The following is a 12,642-nucleotide window of genomic DNA, read 5'->3' as shown; positions in this document are numbered from 1 at the left end:
CAATTGTCCAGTAAATACACAAAGTCCTTTTGTTCTGCCACTGGACAAAAGACAATTAAGCGCTATACACTCCATACAGTGAACAAAACTAAACATCTGACGAAGGAAATGTGAGAAGAGAGCGAGTGAAAATTACAATTGCCAAGACCACCCCAGCCTTTGTTAATGATGCCTCTTTGTCCAGTTTTTTCTAGAGCTTGCACTATTATCTGGGTCATCCTTTCTGGTTCCTGAACAGGCTGTTAAAAATTAAAAGCAGTTAGAGCAATTTAATTCTAGATTAACAGAACATGATAAAGAAACAGAATGAGTGGTCTAATGAAGCCAATGAAAAATTTTTTTTACAGTAAAATCACGTAAAAACAGGTAAATGCACTTAATTCTCTGGAGGGAGTAAAGTTAATACCACATAAACAATTCTACTTATTAAAATAATCAAAAAATCATAAGGTAATGGAATAGAGAAAAACACATTCATGCATGAAAACTACTTTTAGAGACAGTGTTCAACAAAAAAAAGTCAAAATTGTACGAGAAAAATAAACGATTACAATCTTTCACTATAATAAATATCCAAAAGATGGGAAGGCTTGTTTAGAAGAAAACTCACAAGACTACCGAAACCAATATAGATAAGCTTCTTATCGCCTCCTAGCAGCCATTTAACAAGTGAATCTGGTGGTTCATAACTAGAGGCAAGGTCAAGGAAACAAAAGCCAACTACATCAATCTTTGGTCCCCAATCTGCAGGAGAGAAATCTATACCATGTCTCATATTCCCTTTGTTTTTTCAAAATTATTTTTACTTACTAAACATTGTAATAAATCATAAAAGCAATTTTTACTTTATTCTATTCCATCAACCAAATTATATAATAATATTTTATTCTATTCCTACTATATTTTATTTTCATAGAATATCTTTTTTAATTACATTCCATTTTATTTTACGAACTAAACGTGCAATATCAGAAATACATTCTTCAAATGGCAATGCCAACATCAACATGCAAGACCATTTTTTTTTCAGAAATTTTAAGTTAGCACAATGTACAAAAGAAAAGGAAAATTTTGGACAAGGTAAACTATAAATGTTCCAAGATATCCAGACTTTCAATGGTATCATAAAATAAGAGTCAGGCATAAAAAGTAACAGAAGAACAAAGAGAAAAAAAAAAAGAATATGCAACCAAAACAGAATCAACTATACAGCACATGTGCTTGGTACTGCCATTGACTACTCGTTTCAAACAATGGTATTAATATATCATCCAAAAACCTGATCACGTATCACTGCTTCCTTTTGGTAATATGCCATCCAAATTGGTTGGCACTATTATGGTGTTTGAAGAATTTATTAGAGATAACTAATGCAACAGAAGTAGATGAGCCTCCTGTGAGGAAGCTCCTGGTATAATTTTTAGTAGATGACAACAGAATTGTATCAATTATAAAAAGGATATCTATGACAGAATATAACAGACAATAACATTGAATAAAAAGGTCTTGAACTAAAAGTCTGAGTTCAAAACACCTAAAGATGGTTATAATAAAAAAACCAGCAGGATCAAGTAAACAAGGCCAAAATAGTCCAGAAAATAAGTCTACCAAGAATAGGAACAAAAAATTCTTCCTCCTAGGTGTTCAATGTGACATAAAAAGCATGATTGAAGAAAATAAAGCTAGAGTTGTAACTTTTAGAAACAGATAAAGAAAAAGGACAATATGGACCATGATGGAGAACAGAAAAGGGAGATGAGTACCTCCCATAATGCAGTCCAAGACCGCATGTACCCAAAAAAAAAAATTAATATTCCAAAACGTACTGAAATCTCAAACAACACAAGAAATTATAAGCAACATTCTAGACTGTATTTAATGCAGAATACCAAATATATTCCTAACTCAGTAATACTTGAAAAATAGAAAACACTAACTAATTTAAATAACCAAGATAAGCAAAAATATCCTTAATTTATATAAGAATTCCTGAAAAATACAAAACATCAATAAAATAAAATCTTAAGTTGTTTAGTTCTTCGAGCAACTCCTTTCCACCCTGCATCAATCAGTGACTTGGATTCTTCAGCAACTAATGAAGCCAAGATGTCATAAGAGAAAGAAAGAAAATCAACATTATTTAATGAAAGAGGAAATAATAGACATAGACAATTTCATAAACCGCATGCAAGACACATAGAAAAGAAAGGAAAAGAAAAGACAAAAAACCCAACTCAAGGATAGCAGCAGAGAGAGAAACGAACATCAAGCCAACTCCAAACAGAAAAAGAAGCAGAAGATGGGGAAACTGAGTGGCTACACGATAATTCTATTTTATAGAATTATTTTTATCTTAAATTATTCTTAAAAATTAGTTAAGTTTTTAAGTTTAGATTAGAATTTAGTTAGTTTTAGTTATTTTTCTAATTAGTTCATTTTTATTAAGTTATTTTATTTTATATTAATTTTATGTTTATTTATCTTAGTGCTTATTTGGCCTAGCTTTTTTTTAACTTATCTACCTCTTAAAAGCAAAAGCTAGGCCAAACATAAATTTTGAAAAACTTTTTAAAAAAAAAAGTAACTTTTTTTAAAGAATAAAATAAAAAAAAAAAGCTTCAGAAAAAGCCCATGTGAGAAGCTTTTTCTTCTCTTCTTTTACAAATACAAGAAAATTTTTATTTTTGTTCCAAAAATATCTTTATCTGTTAAAAATAATTACAATATTACCTTCTAAAAATGCCCTCTATAATAATTTTAACCAAAATTATAACTTATAAAAAGAAATTTACCAAACAACTTTAGCTTAATTTTAAAGGCTATTATTTTTCATAAGAGCTTCATAATAGCTTTTAAGTTAGAAAAAAGTTAGGCCAAACAGACTCTTAGTTTAGTTGTTATTTATTAGCTTTTAATATTTTTGTAAGATTCTAGAAGAATAAGGCTTAATTAGGTGAAGAAAGATATTTAAGGAGTTTAGATCTTGTTCGTACATGTCACAATATTTTGAGCATAACTCCCACTCCATTGTGTAAATGATGCAATTCTTGAATGATGAGAAAGTTGAGAGCCAGAGCTACAACTTTTATAAAGATCACTTTATCCAACTCTACCTCAAAGATGGAGAAAATCATGTTAGAAGTTGATAAAGCGCAATAGTTGATGAGAAGAAGACATGAGACCAAGGGAGCGCCGCGGCATCAAGTTGGAAAACTTGAAGAAACAAGGCAGAAAAGAGCAAGTTTCGGGCTGACTAAATCCTTATTAGATCCTATACTTATTGTAAGGCCATATTAAGAGTTTTTAGGTTAAAATAGTTGAGTTTAGGTAAAATTAGGTTAAGTTATATTATAAATAGTTAGCTTAAGGGGAAGTTAGCCACCTAGACACATTGAGGAGAAATCCTAAGAAAGATTCAAGAAGTTAGAAGTTAAGGTTGAAGATTGAAGATCAAGGCTAGTAAAATATTTATTTTCTTCGTCCTTAGCTTTTATTATTCTTGTTACTCTTGGTGGCTAAACTTCAAATATTTTTATTTACTTTTGCAATCATGAGTAGCTAAGTTTCTTTTTTTAAGATTGTAATTGAATTCACATGTAGTTTAAATTTTTAATCTCTTTCTAACCTATTTTCAATGGGATTAAATTGTTTATTCCAATTTGTTCTTGATACTTTTAATTACTTGATCATCAATTATATTGATTTAGAAACCTAAACAAACTTAGGAAAGGAAGTTTAGGGTAGATTAAAATTGAAATAGCATATGACCATATTTATTTGATTGTATGGATAAATTGATTTGTGTATAGGATAGGAATATACCTATATGACGTATGTAGCCAAAGTAGAACCTAAACTTAATGAGTCTATTTTCACTTCAATTCACATAGGAATATAATGTTTTGGTTAAAGTAGATATTTTTATAAGAGACTTGGGAAGGTATCATAAATAATTGAGGGCTCTGGATTAACAATTCAACTCATTGGAATAATTTAAGAGAGAGAGGTAAGATTTAAATGAAATGTGAGGGATATTATAATCCTAGGTTTTTCTAATTTGATTTTTATTCCATTATATCTTTGTTTTGATTTTTAATTAGTGTTAATTATTTTAGTTTTAGTTTTAGTTGCTTAATTTTTTAGCTAAATTAATTATCCAAATTTTGATTGTTTGAATAAAACTAAATTGTTTTAATTTTAGTACTTACTAATATTTTAGATCAATTTTCTGTGGGATCAACACTTAACTTACTAATATACTATCTATTCAATATGTATACTTGCGTAGGTAGAATTTTAATTGATAAGTTTTTAGTGTCGTTGCTTGGGAATTGTTTTCTATAACTTTTACGAATACTAATACCAAGCAAATTTAGTCTTAATTCAAACCTTATTTTTTATTTTATTATTGTATTTATTTTTTTGGTTTTCAAACATCTTTGGTCATTATATGCAAAAGAGGAACTTGAATCTTATCCTTTTTGATCTAGAGATAAAAAGAACTTTTAGAAGACTTTGAAAGAAAATTTTGCAAGTTTAAACTCTAAACCAAACAATGGCTGAAGATAATAATAGTCATGGTAATAATGCTGGAATTCAAATTATTGAAGAGAACAAAGCTCTGCGAGATTATGTTTTTCTTTTTTTGCAAGGCTTGCACCAAAGCATTAAAAGACCTCTTATCAATGCAAACAATTTTGAGATCAAGCCTGCTTACATTCAAATGATTAAGTCATTATTCAGTTTGGTGGGTTACCCAGTGATGATCCTAATTCCCATTTGGTTAATTTCCTGAAAATCTGTGATACTTTCAAATATAACGGGGTGACTGATGATGCTATTAGACTTAGACTCTTTCCTTTTTCATTGACGGATAAGGCAAAGAGTTGGTTGAATTCACTACCCACTAGATCTATTACTACATGGGAGGACTTGATTCAAAAATTCCTAGCAAAATTCTTTCCACCAATAAAGACTGCTAAGTTGAGGAATGATATAACATCTTTTACACAATTTGATGTTAAGTCATTATATAAGGCTTAGAAGCAATCTAAGGATTTGCTCAAACGATGTCCACACTATGGTTTTCTTCAATGGCTTCAAGTTTAGACATTCTATAATGGGTTGGTTAGTTCAATCAGATATATAATTGATGCTGTTGCTGGTGGGGCATTGATAAGCACAAATCCCGATGAAGCTTATAATTTGTTGGAAGAGATGGTATCTAATAATTACCAATGGCCTTGACAAAGATCTAGTTCTAAGAAAGCTACTGGTGTTTATGAGATTAATGCACTGAATGCTTTGATGCACAAGTAGCTACATTAACAAAAAATTTGACACAATGGAAGTAAATGTTGTTCAAAACTCCTTTATAACTTCTGATTTGTGTGGAGATAGCCATTCAAGTGATTAATGTCCATTTAATCCTGATTCAGTCTAGTTTGTTAGGAACTTCAACAGGCAGCAAAATAACCCATATTGCAATACCTATAATCCTAGTTAGAGGAACCACCCAAACTTCTCATGGAATAACAACCCAGGACCTGCAAATCCAAGGCCAAATAATCTTTAGCAAGACCTCATGTTCTTGAGAAAAGGCCTATTATGGAGCCTTTTATAATGAACATGATATGTTTGAAAGTTAGCATAGGAAGCTAGGTCATGTGAACTATAATTCTCTATCCCTCATGGTTTCAAACGAACTAGTTGAAGGCTTACCAAGAATCACAAAACTAAAAACATTGTGTCAAGTTTGTCAATTTGGTAAGCAAACAAAAAAAAATCATTTCCTAAGGAAAACAGATGGAAAGCAGCTATAAAGTTAGAACTAGTTCACACTAACATCAGTAGACCAATGAAAACACCTTTTTTAAGTGGCAGCAAATACTATATTTTGTTCATTGATGACCTAACTAGGTATTGTTGGGTGTACTTCATGAAACATAAATCTGATGCCTTAAAGAACTTTAGGAATTCAAAGCATTAGCTGAAAATTACTCCAACATGATAATAAAGACCTTGAGAAGTGATTATGGGAGAGAGTATGCTTCAGATGAGTTTGAAAAGTTTTTGACAGATTTTGGAGTACATCATCAACTTACTGTTACCTATAATCTTTAGTAGGATGGCAAAGTAAAAAGAAAGAATAACACGTTTACAACGATGGGCAAATGTTTGTTACATCGAGTACACTTGTTAAAGGAGTTTTGGGTAGAAGCAGTAAACACTGCTAGCTACATACTGAACAGATCTTATACAAGGGTATTGGACCAAAAAACATCTTATAAAATGTGGTTTGAAAACAAACCATTTATTTCATATCTAAAAACATTTGGTTGTGTGTGTTATGCTAAAGTCCCTGATGAGAGAAGGACCAAGTTTGACTCTAAGTCAATTGTAGCGTTGCTAGTAAGCTACAGTGAAATATCTAAGGGTTACAAACTCTACAACATTGAATCAAAAAAGGTTTTTGTTAGTAGGGATGTTAGATTTGATAAAGGGTAAAATTGGAACTGGAAAAAAAGAACTACAAAATGCTGGAAGAATGTGACCACATCTGTTGAAAGTCTTGTCCAAGTTGACATTGGTGATGAGTTATCAAATATAGAAGATGAATCAAATGTTGTTAAAGGTAAAAGGAGCCTGGATGACATTTACAATAAGAGCAATATGGCCATCTCAAACCATACAAATTTCAAAGAAGCTATTTTGGATAGTAAATGGAAAGTTGCAATGAATGCTGAAATTTCAATGATGATTAGAATAGCACCTAGATACTGGTGGACAAACTTGCAAACAAGAATGTAATTCAGATAAAATGGATTTATAGAACCAAATTGAATCCTGATGGTTCTGTAAATAAGTATAAAGCCAGATTAGTGGTCAAGGGGTATGCTCAAGTGTATAGGGCTAACTATCTGGAAACTTATGCTCCTATGGCAAGGCATGATACCATTAGGATGCTTGCTGCTTTGTTAGCTAGGGAGGGATGGAAATTGACTGTTGAACAACCTAAAAGATATGAATAGAAAGACACTAAAGGTAAGGTCTGCAAATTGATAAAAGCTTTGTATGGTCTGAAGCAGGCTCTTAGAGCTTGATATAATAGGGTTGATAGACACTTTAGGAACCAAGGACTTCAAAGAAGTGTAAATGAGTTTATTTTATATGTGTTGACATCAAATGACGCAGTGTCACTCATTGTTGCCCTTTATGTTGATGATCTTTTGATTACTGGTCCTAAAAGTGATTATTTAACTAAGTTCAAGACTCAGATGATGAAAGAGTTCGAGATGACTGATCTAGGGTTGATGACCTACTTTTTGGAAATGGAGGTGGTGCAGTACATTGATCAGGTTTCTCATCAAGTTAAGTATGTTAAGGTTCTGTTAAAAAGGTTTAAAATAAGTTCTTGTAGAAGATGATTATGCAAAGTCTAGTCTTGCATTTTAATTTCATTGTTTGAGACATGGAGACTTTTTTTATTAGCTTTTAATGTTATGTATCTTCACAGCTTGCACAATTGAGAGCTCTCTCTCTCTCTCTCTTGCTCTCTAAATAATATAAACTTCATCAAATAATATTCTTTGTTATTCTCATTGACATGATTCATCAAATAATATTGTTTGTCTTTATCATAGACATGAGATTGCTCTTCATAATATTGTTTTTGTTTATGTTTCTTTTTTTCTTTCATAAAATTGTATTTTTCACACATATGCTATCTTTTAGACCAACAACACTATTACATGCCACATATTTGGATAAACAGTCTCTTATGACAAATTGACAACTCTTTTGAAATTTAATATGATTGAGGTGAATAGGAATCTAAATATGAGACAAGAAGAACAAATGCAACTCATGCAAAAATTCCTTTTGAAGTTAGAATCAACAAGTTTATATTTTTAGAGTCAGTTGAGGTTATACGTACGTTTGTCTTAAATTACATATTCTTGTCTTATCAGCAGCTACTTGATGGTGTGTGTGTGCTAATAGGCACACCAAAGAGTCCTCTTTTTTTTTTTTTACCTGGTTTTCCTCTTATGGTGGAGAAAGAAGGCAGAAAGAAGTTGAAGGTGGAGAAAGAAGGATTGGAGAGATTAGAGGGTGGAGGGTGGAGAGGTTGGGGGGCGGCTTTGTTGAACAGGGAGTAATGTAAGCAATCCCAGTAACGAAACTGTAACCAAATGAAAGGCAAAAACAGAGAATGGAGGACTGAAAAAGAGCGAAAGTTCATACGAAACAGGAATGGATAGTGCTATTTGAACAGGGCTTTGATACTGAAATGACCCTGGCATTATTATATGAAAAACCTTATAACATGAAATGATAATAAGATAAAAGCACATCAATGTTTTATTGCTAAGGAATGGAAACTATATTACAAGGAGTTGGAAATTACTTAAAGAGAAGACTAGATTGGCGCAACACAGTTAGTTTTGCAAGTTAAAATCATTTTGAGTTCGGTTGAATTTGGGTTATAGTCATTTCGAGTTCGAAATGTTTTGGGTTCGGGGTGACAAGTTCGAGTTGTTGATTTATTCGAATTTAGGTTCATTAAGTTTGAGTTGCTGATTTTTCTAATCAATTCGATTGATTCAAGATAGACTTTAGACAATGAAATTTTTTATATTAATAATTTTTTTAAAAAAAAATTATGTGCTTAATAATGAAATTTTAGTTATAATGAAGTTGTAAAACAATAATTGATGGTAATAATATATCTGAACAAAGAAAAATATATTAGAAAGAATGTTAAATATTACAATCATAAGGTAGAAAATAAGTAAAGAATAAAATGGATACACATATGTTCAAATTATAAGAGATGAGCAAATTAAGAATATAAGAAAAAATTGCCAATAACGTATAATTAGAAGTATCAAAGAATACAAATAAAATGGCAGTATTTTAGTATATTAGACTTAAAGCTGATGAGGAAGAAATGAAATTAAAGAGGTGTAATATGCCCTCCCCTTTCTCACTAGTCTAAAAAAGTTCCAAGAGAAAATCTCAAACCTATTACTCAAGGCTGAGCTCTCAACAACATTGGGGGGAAAAAGAATAATGATCCTTTATTCAAATGAGTGGACACATACATCTTCAAGGGAAAATAGTGTACAGAAGTTGGGTTTGGCGGTCCTCTTTCATATCGGGCCTCTCAATGTTCTTCTAATTTTAACTCTTAACAATTCTATTCATAGCTTCCTTTATCTGTTGTAAAACATGTAGCATGCGCATTTATTATGACGAAGTCCATTTCCCTGGAGTAGTGTAGTATGAACCCTATCTCTGATTTTCACTCTTGATTTTTCAAAACACGTCTTATCCCAAATAACCAATATCCTTCAAATCTGAAACTCAAAAGTCTTGTTTTCACATTATAAGGTCCATAAAATTGGCTTTCACAACCTCTTTTTCAAATGCACCGAATTACTTATCTGTACCAACCGTTAGTCATCAGTGTCGGCCACGAACAAGGGGCTCAATCATTTTGTGTAATGGCAGACCCCACTTTAGTCCTAATTATTTTAATTTGTAATTCAAGTCTCATGTATAAAATAAATACAAGAGAAAACATTACAAATTGAACTTAACATCTCCCTATCCATCTCATTTCACTGTTACCACTAAATCCAAGCGAATGTTGTTTACTAATAATTTGGTTTGCACCAAATTGGAAAAGACAAATTACTTGGAGTAAGGGTATCTATATTGGTGCTTTGATGATAAATTATACAAGAGATTTTGTCTCTAATCTACCTAAATTTGAATTTTGTCTCTAAGGTCAATTTTGGTGTCTAATTTTTCTTCACTATTTTATCTTTCTTCTTCTCTCATGTTTAATTTATTTATTTATGGGTTCATTAGTTTGCTTTTGTATATTTCATTATGCTTGAGAAGAAAGAAACTTGAACTTAGGTCAAGCCAATTTAAATTGTTAGTTTACAATAATTATCATAAACAACTATATTATTTTCATTTATATTTATTTGTGTGTGTATACAAAAATAAATCAAGTTATATCATTGTAATAATTAGTAATTATTAAAATTTTTTAGAGTTTCTTGTTAAATTTATATTGTAAAAATCACATTGTTAAATTTAATAATATATTAATACTCATGAAGGTAATATATATTGGCAAATACATTTTTCAAAGTTTACTCCGTACCTAACTCATTTTTCTTTTCTTGAAAATATTATGAGTTTATTAATGAAAGAGTCTTTAAGAAACTCGTATTCACGGTCTTTGCGTGAGAGACACACCCAGCCAGGACATTTCATTAGAAGCACCCCACAAGGGCCATAAAAGTCTTGATGGCCTTACTCTCACCTTATGGTCAAGATACGACAACAAGGGCCATAAAGACACATAACACCGTACCTAACTCTTGATCATGCGAAACAACAAAGAGAATAATTGGTAATAATAATTATTAGGGATGTAAATAAGTTATTATTATATAGGTATCCGTAAGTATCTAATCCGATAATATAAGGTTAAAGTCTTTTATATTCGATTATAGGATGAAGTAAGATAAGACTTTTAAAAGTCAACATGAATTCGGGTAGATTTTGGATATCACCTTTAACATATACTAAACCCGAACTCGATTATATATAATGTCATAAAAACCTTTATACGTAAAGCTAATTTATATTAACCTAAATGTAAATATGTAAAATTTTATTATTAGTAGGAATTGAACTCATAAGAGGATGGGAAACATTTCGAGTTTTTATCAATTTTGTCAACTTAAAGAAGTATTTAATAAATTCGGATAATTAATGGATAGATTTTTTATATTAAGATTTGGTTTTGTATAATATTTTGTAATTTTATATGAATTTTAATAAAATTTGAATATTTTGATAACTAAAGGTTTCGGATTAGATATTTAAAAAAAAACGAGTATCTGGTTTACATCTATAATAATTATCTGATGAGTTAATTTGTTTGTCTTTGAACATTCCCACCCGTAGGTTGCCTTGTATTGATTTCTGTCTGTTAGAATTTGCTTTTAAAAGGTCTAAGCCCGTTCATTCATCCGTTTATGGGAGAATTGTTTTTCTCCGTGAATTGTTCAGTATCTGTCGCTAGCAAATCCCATTTCAAAATTTTAGAAACTAATGCTGACCATTGCGTATAGAAGTTTTCATACTCTTTAACAAGAATTGAGTTTTCTTTTGTAAGTGTTTATAAATAGGATAAGCACACGACCATAATAGCTATTATGGTTATAGTTTGCTGACCATAATAGCTTGTTCTGAGTGATGCTTCCTTTTGTCAAATACACTGGTCTGAAGAAATCAGTGATGAGGAAAGACATGCATCGGCACTCACTCGGTTAAGTGAATTGAGGTTCTCTAAACTTCCAGAGCTGACACATCTCTGGGAGGAAGGGTCCACACCCATACCAGTTTTCTATAACTTGAGAATTCTTGAAGTGCTGGAATGTGACAAATTAAAGACTTTAGTGCCATCTTTGGTGTCATTCAAAAATTTAACAAACCTGGAAGTTTCAAGATGTCATGGATTCATATATTTAATAGCATGCTTAACAGCTAAGAGCCTGATGCTACTCAAAAGAATAAGCATAACTGACAGTGAGATTATAGAGAAATCATAGAATGTGGGGGTGATGAAATGGAAGGTGGCATTGTTTTCTCCCGACTGAAGTATTTGCAACTAAGTTGTCTACCAAGTCTAGCAAGCTTTTGCTTAGGGGATCACAACTTTAACTTTCCGGCCTTGCAAAAGGTGATGGTGAGACAGTGTCCACAATTGAAGATTTTCTGTCAAGGAGATTTAAGCACACCAAAACTAAAGCAAGTGCAATTGACAGAAGATGCAAGAGAAGGGCGGTGGGAAGGCGACCTTAAAACTACTGTAAAACAGCTATTTGAAGAAATGGTATGCATCAATTTAGATGATTTTCCTATGTTTTTTCTAGTTTTCATTATTTTTTCTTCAGCTGCCTTTGCTATAATTCTGCCTTCTGAAGCTATAGACATAAGCTTTTAACCTCCTCTTTTTCATAATGAAAATTGTTGCAAAATGTAGTTTGGTGCCTTTCATCAATAGCTAATTGACTTTACCTTTTAATATGTTGTTCCTTATAATCACAGAATGTCCAAAATTCTGAAATGACTGAGGTTACCCTTTAGTTGCCCAAGCTGGAATAAGGCAATATGCATGTTATGGTGCCTGTGACACAGGCTCATTTTCCTTGAATTGAAATAAGATGGTAATTAATCACCTGTTCTAATTTCATAATTCTTTATTTGTCTACTTTATTTCATTCAAAATGGCGCAATTGCAATTTATAGACTGACGTTTGAGATGCCTTTTCATTGCAGGTCTCTATTTTCTCTAAAAAAATGGAAAGGAATTGTTCTAGTGAAGTTTGAAGCTGCCTAGTTGGCAGCCACAGTCCTTGGAACCCAAAAGGTTATTTAACTTCCTACAAATTAATTAATCTGCTATTTGAACTGCTTCATTTCATCATGCAACTTTCAACAGTTAGTATCAACTTTCAACAGTTAGTACTTAATGCCAAATAAAAAAAAGAACTCAGTAGTGAATTTTCAGGTGCATCATGCCTACAAATATGTATTTTTTTATTTGGAAAG

At 31.4% G+C, this 12,642-nt stretch overlaps 1 long non-coding RNA gene, 1 other non-coding gene and 1 pseudogene across 3 annotated transcripts; 1 reads left to right on the top strand and 2 right to left on the bottom strand.

Moving 5' to 3' along the window:
- On the bottom strand, window positions 1–649 carry LOC18507135 (uncharacterized). The gene is made up of 3 exons (XR_001928231.2): window positions 611–649; window positions 137–239; window positions 1–40 (listed from the first exon to the last, which is right to left on the bottom strand). It is a non-coding gene; the product is annotated as an uncharacterized LOC18507135 (long non-coding RNA).
- A 4,331-nt stretch (window positions 650–4,980) lies between these two features.
- On the bottom strand, window positions 4,981–5,087 carry LOC148762866 (small nucleolar RNA R71). The gene has a single exon (XR_016026821.1). It is a non-coding gene; the product is annotated as a small nucleolar RNA R71 (small nucleolar RNA).
- Window positions 5,088–7,295: 2,208 nt separating this feature from the next.
- On the top strand, window positions 7,296–12,195 carry LOC148762865 (putative disease resistance protein At1g61310; annotated as a pseudogene). The gene is made up of 3 exons (XR_016026374.1): window positions 7,296–7,358; window positions 11,271–11,923; window positions 12,139–12,195. The product of XR_016026374.1 is annotated as a putative disease resistance protein At1g61310 (transcript).
- The last annotated feature ends 447 nt before the right edge of the window (window positions 12,196–12,642 follow it).

Source organism: Theobroma cacao, chromosome 5 (assembly GCF_053813885.1).
Source record: "Theobroma cacao isolate CCN51 chromosome 5, ASM5381388v1, whole genome shotgun sequence".
Lineage (NCBI taxonomy): Eukaryota > Viridiplantae > Streptophyta > Magnoliopsida > Malvales > Malvaceae > Theobroma > Theobroma cacao.
The sequence above is the reverse complement of the archived record's forward strand: the minus strand, read 5'-3'. Positions and strand labels throughout refer to the sequence as shown.